At 33.3% G+C, this 6,411-nt stretch overlaps 1 long non-coding RNA gene across 1 annotated transcript; it reads left to right on the top strand.

The window, feature by feature from the left end:
* Window positions 1-3,215: 3,215 nt before the first annotated feature.
* LOC133861752 (uncharacterized) lies at window positions 3,216-5,366 on the top strand. The gene is made up of 3 exons (XR_009899073.1): window positions 3,216-3,439; window positions 3,631-3,719; window positions 5,100-5,366. It is a non-coding gene; the product is annotated as an uncharacterized LOC133861752 (long non-coding RNA).
* Window positions 5,367-6,411: the final 1,045 nt, after the last annotated feature.

The raw sequence follows: 6,411 nt of genomic DNA, 5'->3' as shown, positions 1-6,411 counted from the left end.
AGTGGAAGAGGTTAGTTTGTGAAGTTGATCCATATAGAATAAGATCATAGGTCATTGAGCTACTGTAGTGGGAAGTGAACACGTTTATTAGGGTTACAAGATCAGGTCTTCAGGTTACAAAGTTTTTATAAATAGAACAACCAATAACATTAAGTCTTCTATAGTGGTTGCCTTTGGAGTTTGCTAGCTCCCAGAGTGGTTTTACTATTTGAAGAGCTTTTCAAATAAGTTTCCGGCCAATTCGTTACCAAATCAGTGTGTTCATTTTAATTTTTGCATTTTGTGTTTGTGGTTATTTTATATGTGATAATTTGATTAAATGTTCATTAATCGGGATTAATTGTTAATTAGCATTTAACGTAGAATTTTCAATTGGTATTAGAGTCTCGTTCATTTTGTTTGGATTAATTTCCTCAATGAGATCCTTAACCTATGTTGTCATAAAAAAAAAAAATCGCAATCCTTTAGTATAAGTTATCCCATTATAAGAGACTTTAGGGGAAGAAAAATAAGAATACCCTATACATGGGTGCATTGGTTTTGGACATATTCAAACAATATGTCGAAATTATAAGAAGTCTAAAATAAAAGTTATGAAAGTTACTTAATTTGTCGTCCTATGTTGTTGTAACCTATAGCGAATTGGTTTTTGTCATTTATGATTTCACTTCCCTATTCTAAAAGTTAAATAATGGTGTTAAAGGCTAATTTTAAAGGAATTGTACTTGAGCCGAAAAATAAGAAGAAATCAATCATGTAGCTATGGGCCACCTAAAAGAGAGGCCCACCAGGCCACCAAGACAATTCTTATAATACCCCAACAAAACCCATAATTAATAAGTTCGCTTTGCTCTAATAATCAAAGAGAAAGCATTAAAATCATGAGAATAAAATTTATAATACTCTTGATTAAAGAAAACATCGTAAATAAAAATGGGTAGAACAAACAATGGAAAGTATACCCTAGAATAAACAAAGACTTGATTAATAATAATTTCGTCAATCGAATATTGAAATATCAAAATTTTGAAGGGGTGATCCAGCCAAGACATGCTGATTCAAGTTTATGTATGTTGTCTAACATAGACCTAGTCGGATTAAAAAAAAAAATGATATTTTTTTAATTCCGACATAAGATGAATGAAAACTTGGTGGCGTTGAAAAGCTGACACAAAATTCTATAACTTTGTATTTAACAAATAGTTTTCAATTCTAATTTTTACTAAGTCAAAAAAGACTATCAATAGAAGTCTGAAAATCTTGATAGAATGGTTCAATTGATCCTTGGTCGACCAAGGTGATTCAGAGATGATGCACAACAATCAAGTAGTAAAACCCAAGAGGTTCAGTCGACTGAGATAGTGAAATTGCAAATTTTTCACTTGAAACCCTAACAACTCAATCGATCGAGTTTGAGCTTCGATCAATCAAGATTCGCCACTGAGTGTTTGAAACTTAATTGACTTTTACCTAAAACCCTTGATTTTTCACCTCTATATAAGCACAGCTACCATGACTTTCATAGATCAAGAGAGGTTGTTTCTCAATTGTTTTGGAGATTTTTATTCTTGTTCTTGAGTCTAAACAGATCAAAGCATTCTCTTAGTTTCTTATTAGCCTTTCAAACCAAAGAATAACCTGCAACCACCTGAATTTTGGTTTGTGAAGCTCAAAAGGTTCGTTTGTGAAGCTAATCCATATATTAAATGATCAGAGGTCCTAGAGCTACTGTAGTGAGAGGTGAACACATTGTTTATCGGGGTTACAAGATCAGGTCTTCAGGTTACAAAGTTTTTATAGGTAGAACAATCTATAACATTAAGGCTTCTATAGTGGTTACCTTTGGAGTTAGCTGGCTCCCAGAGTGGCTTTACCATTTGAAGAGTTCTTCAAATAGGTTTCCAATTCGTTACCAAAGCAGTGTGTTCATTTTATTTTATTTTTGCATATTGTGTTTGTGGTTATTTTATATGTGGTAATTTGATTAATTGGTCATTAATTGGGATTAATTGTTAATTAGCGTTTAATGTAGAATTTTCAATTGGTATTAGAGTCTCGTTCATTTTGTTTGGATTAATTTCCTAAGTGAGATCCTTAACCTTTGTTATCATGAAAAAATCGTAGTCCTTTAGTGTAAGTTATCCCGTTATAAGAGACTTTAGGAAGAGAAATATAAGAATACCCTAGACATCAAATGCCATGGGTGCGCTGGTTTTGGACATAGTCAGATATGTCGAAATTATAAGAAGTCTAAAATAAAAGTCATGAAAGTTACATTGAGGGATGAGTTAAACATTGATGACTCTCTTGGTGATAATAGAAATTGCATTGACTTTTACAGCTTCTGTAAGAAGTGGTAATGGGTCTACTTAGGTAGAACATTTGACCATATTGAGTCATCTCAGGATGATTCTAAGGATGGGGATAAACTTAAGATGGCCTATAATAAGTTATTTTAGGAATGTGCTCAATTGATGGAAATTAATAAAATCTCCCTTTAAACGCTTAGTAAAGTTAAGCTTAAAACAAAATCTTTACTTGCTAAACTTGATGATTTACATGCTTTGATTGATAAATTGAAAACGGAGAACTGTGTGCTTAATTAGGAAATCGAGACACTTGAGAATGAACTTGACAATTCTAAAACCTAATTGAAAAAAAATATATATATATATCTAGTGTACAACTTGATAAATTATTGAAGGGATAAGTGCACCATTGGTCCCTGGGGTTGGCCTAAATTAGAAATTACTCAATGTTGTACAAAAAGTTCATGGAGGGTCCCTATGGTAAACTATAATTACGAATCACTCATTGAACCGGTTTTCGTTCACCAAGTTAACAGATTCATTTAGTTTGTCACGTCATGTAACACCCAAGAAAGTATTTAATAGGTTAATTACAATTAAATAAAAATATATGGGATTAGTGTGGTTAATAATATAAGATAGTTTTATTTTATCTTATGGTCTTATGTGGCTTGGAAATGGTGGCCCAATAATAAGAGAGAATTAAACTATTATTTTGGCCCAAGTGTAGATTGACAAGTTTTAGGCCTACATTGTCCTCGTTCCCCACTTAAACTAGATGGGTATCTTGGTAATCACACAACCTTGGCTTCTCTTTTCTTTGGTTCACGCATAACTCTCTCATTTCCCCACTAGTTGACTTTTCTCACTTAAAAAAATGGACCACACCTCTTTCCTTTATTTTTGTCTAACATGGCACACTGCTCTCACCCTCTTACACGTGATATGCCCCATCACTAAACAAAAGAGACACACTCGGTCTCTTTATCGCCCAAGGCAGCACCAGCACCCTTATTTCCCCAAAATTTTCTTTTTCTCCTCTTCTCCTCCTTTCTCATCTTTACAGTGGGGGCTATGGCATAGTTAGTGAGCTGAATTTATTCATGGCAGTGCAAGTAGAGTGGTGAAGTGTAAGTCTCTCTCCCTTTCTCATTTTTATCTCTTCCTCTTTGACAAAAGCTTGGCTATGGGTATGAGTGTTGACAACCATTGAAAGGCAAAGCTTAAAGGTTGTATTTGGGTGGATGAAACAAGTTTTTCAAAGCTGAAATTTCAAAATTTCAGCCCTCTTTCTTACTCTCTTTCGCGTGTAAAATTATAGGTTGAGCTTGGATTCAAGTCCTCCATCACATTTGAGCTTTGGGTAACGATTATTGGTGTTAGGACTTTCAATCTACCAATTATCTTGAGGTAATTTCAAAACCTTAATTTTTTTCTAAGTTAGGTCAAATTTTGGGTATATGATGAAATTCTTGAAATTGCCATGGGGTTTTTGTGTGTAATGAATTCATACATGATATTCAAGCTTTGGATTGTTTTATTGTTAGGTTGAAACTTCAATTTCAAAATTATTAAAGTGTAGGCATAAACCCCCAATTTCTATAGTTTAGTTAATGTGGGGTTATTGGTGTTTAAACATTAGGAATATTGTTTGGCTGTGATGATTACACTTAATGTGTTGATTTAACCTTAAATTTCCATGGGTTCATGGATAATTATTACATGTTGTGTTTAGGTCCTAAAGGTCATACTAGGATTAATAGAATTGTGTTATAAATGTGAATTTAATATTTGGGGCAATATTACATTGTAGTTGTGCTTGAGTTGGGGGATAACTTCTCTAAAGTTGGGGATTTGTAAGTATAATTACTTACTGTGCCCTAAGAATTTAAATGCTTTATAAATGAAATGTGTATTGAAAAGAGAATGGGTTAGACGTGCTTTATACGTGATATGAGATGTGTCAAAAATAAGTTAAAGAAAAGATGTTAGATATGGTTTGATTGTGAAAGTAAAGAATAATTTCTTTTTATAAATAACATGATGTTGCATATGATTGTTGGAATGTGTATGTAATGAATGATGAAAATGTGATAAGAAATGATGATGAAAACAAGAATGCAAAACAAAGAGTTAAGATTACGAAAATGAGAATAAGAGACTAATGCATTTGGGGCTATGGCCCCCAACATGTGTGGAGTATGGGCCACACAGTGTTGTTAACTTAATAATAATATCGAGAGTACGGGCCCCAGTGCTGTAATACAATTGAAGAAGTTAATTGTGGGGAGTATGGGCCCCATCAGCCATAAACGCAGAGGAGTACGAGCCTCTTGTAAGTCGAAGGGAGTACAGGCCCTTATGTGAGAAAAGAATGAAACATAACAAGAAATAATGAAAATAATGAATGAAGGTGTTGCATATGTTTTGTGTTAATATATTACAAAATGGTTTTCTTGAGTTAAGGATTGATGTTTATGAAATGTGCATATATGCTAGTGTTCCACTCAATGATGTAGAATACATGATGTATGTGTATAGTTGAGTTATAAGTTAATTTTTATAACTAAGGTAATTTGTAAAAAATTTATTTCCCTATAGTGTCTACTTCATTAGCTATGGTTTACTATAGTGAAACATAAAATTCAGTATAGCTAATATTGTAAACTCACAGTAGAAACTTAAAGACGACTTATTGTTTTAAGTTAATGAGTTCTTATATTGCTGAGAAATGTGGACTCATATATCCGCCTATGTTATTGTGGTTAACAACCCCCTACAATCGCATAGACGTTGTTGTTGCAGGTAATGAGGAAGAAGATGAGGATGTTGACTCTGTAACCTTATACCTAGGCTACTATGGATGAGGCCATTAGGTGCCTTGGGATCGTTTGACTAACTTTTTAGTCAATCTTTTGTTTACATCATTTTTTGTAACACACACACTTATGATGTAGTTTTGGGATCATGCTGCATGTGGCACATGTGTTTAGACTGTCTTGTTTTGTAATGATACAATGTAACCGTTTATCAAGATAAATGTCTCTTGTTAGCTCTGATTATGTTATGTATATTGTGAGATGTCTTTGGATGAAAAAAAAAAAAAGAAAAAAAAAATGAGATAAAATAGGTATTCCGCTGCGAGACTATTGTCTCTGAGGTGATGTTGAGATAAATTTATATTTCAGGTTTAGTTAGATTGATTTGGCTATGTTTGTGTAAGGTTTCACAAGTACGGCATAACGTGCCATTCCACGCACGCCATTATGTTATATTGCATTGGTGTGTCTAGTCGGGTTGTTACACGTCATACCCAATAAAAAATCGACATGTGTCCACTACAATAAAAAAATATAAATAAAACTTAAAAATTATTTTTTTTTAAAAAAATAGAAAATAGAAAATGGGTGGTTGCCGGGGGTGGCCAGCCACGTTTGAGAGGTGACGCACAGCCTCCCCTAGGCCTGGGGTGGCCACCTATCGATATCCTATTAGGTATGACGTGACAAACTAATGGAATCTGTTAACTTGGTGAACGGAAAACAGATTCAAGGAGTGATTCGTAATTATAGTTTACCATAAGGACCCTCCATGAACTTTTTGTACCACGGAGAGTGATTTGTAATTTAGGCCAACCTCAAGGACCAGTGATGCAATTATCCCATTATTGAATTCTTAAAGGCCTTATAGTGATGGAGAATGTCAAAGATTTATTACTATGAGATCTTCCATCTCTTCTTCATCACGTTCTCCTCCTATCACTAAAAGAAAACTTGTTTTCATTTTTGCTTCCAAGTATAAGGGTAAAAAGTTTGTTTGTGACGTTGTGTCTAAGCCTAAGTCCAAACCTCCTCATAGAAGGTACCCTATTTGTAGGTTTGTGATGCAGGAGAAAATTATGTATAAGATTTGAAAATTATTTATTAAATAAGATCAGCCCAAAAATGGACAAAATCATACAAAATATTTGAATATTATTTTTAGAATAATATATTTTATTTTTTGTACAATAATTTCACTTTGTCTCCAAGGTTACGGTTATTTTTTGTATTTTTATTTATTCTTTTTGTCCAAGTATTATATTTGAAAAATACTCAAACAT

This window comes from Alnus glutinosa, chromosome 2 (assembly GCF_958979055.1).
Source record: "Alnus glutinosa chromosome 2, dhAlnGlut1.1, whole genome shotgun sequence".
NCBI classification, from domain to species: Eukaryota; Viridiplantae; Streptophyta; class Magnoliopsida; order Fagales; family Betulaceae; genus Alnus; species Alnus glutinosa.
Note: the sequence above shows the minus strand (reverse complement) of the source record. Positions and strands in the feature narration are given on the sequence as shown.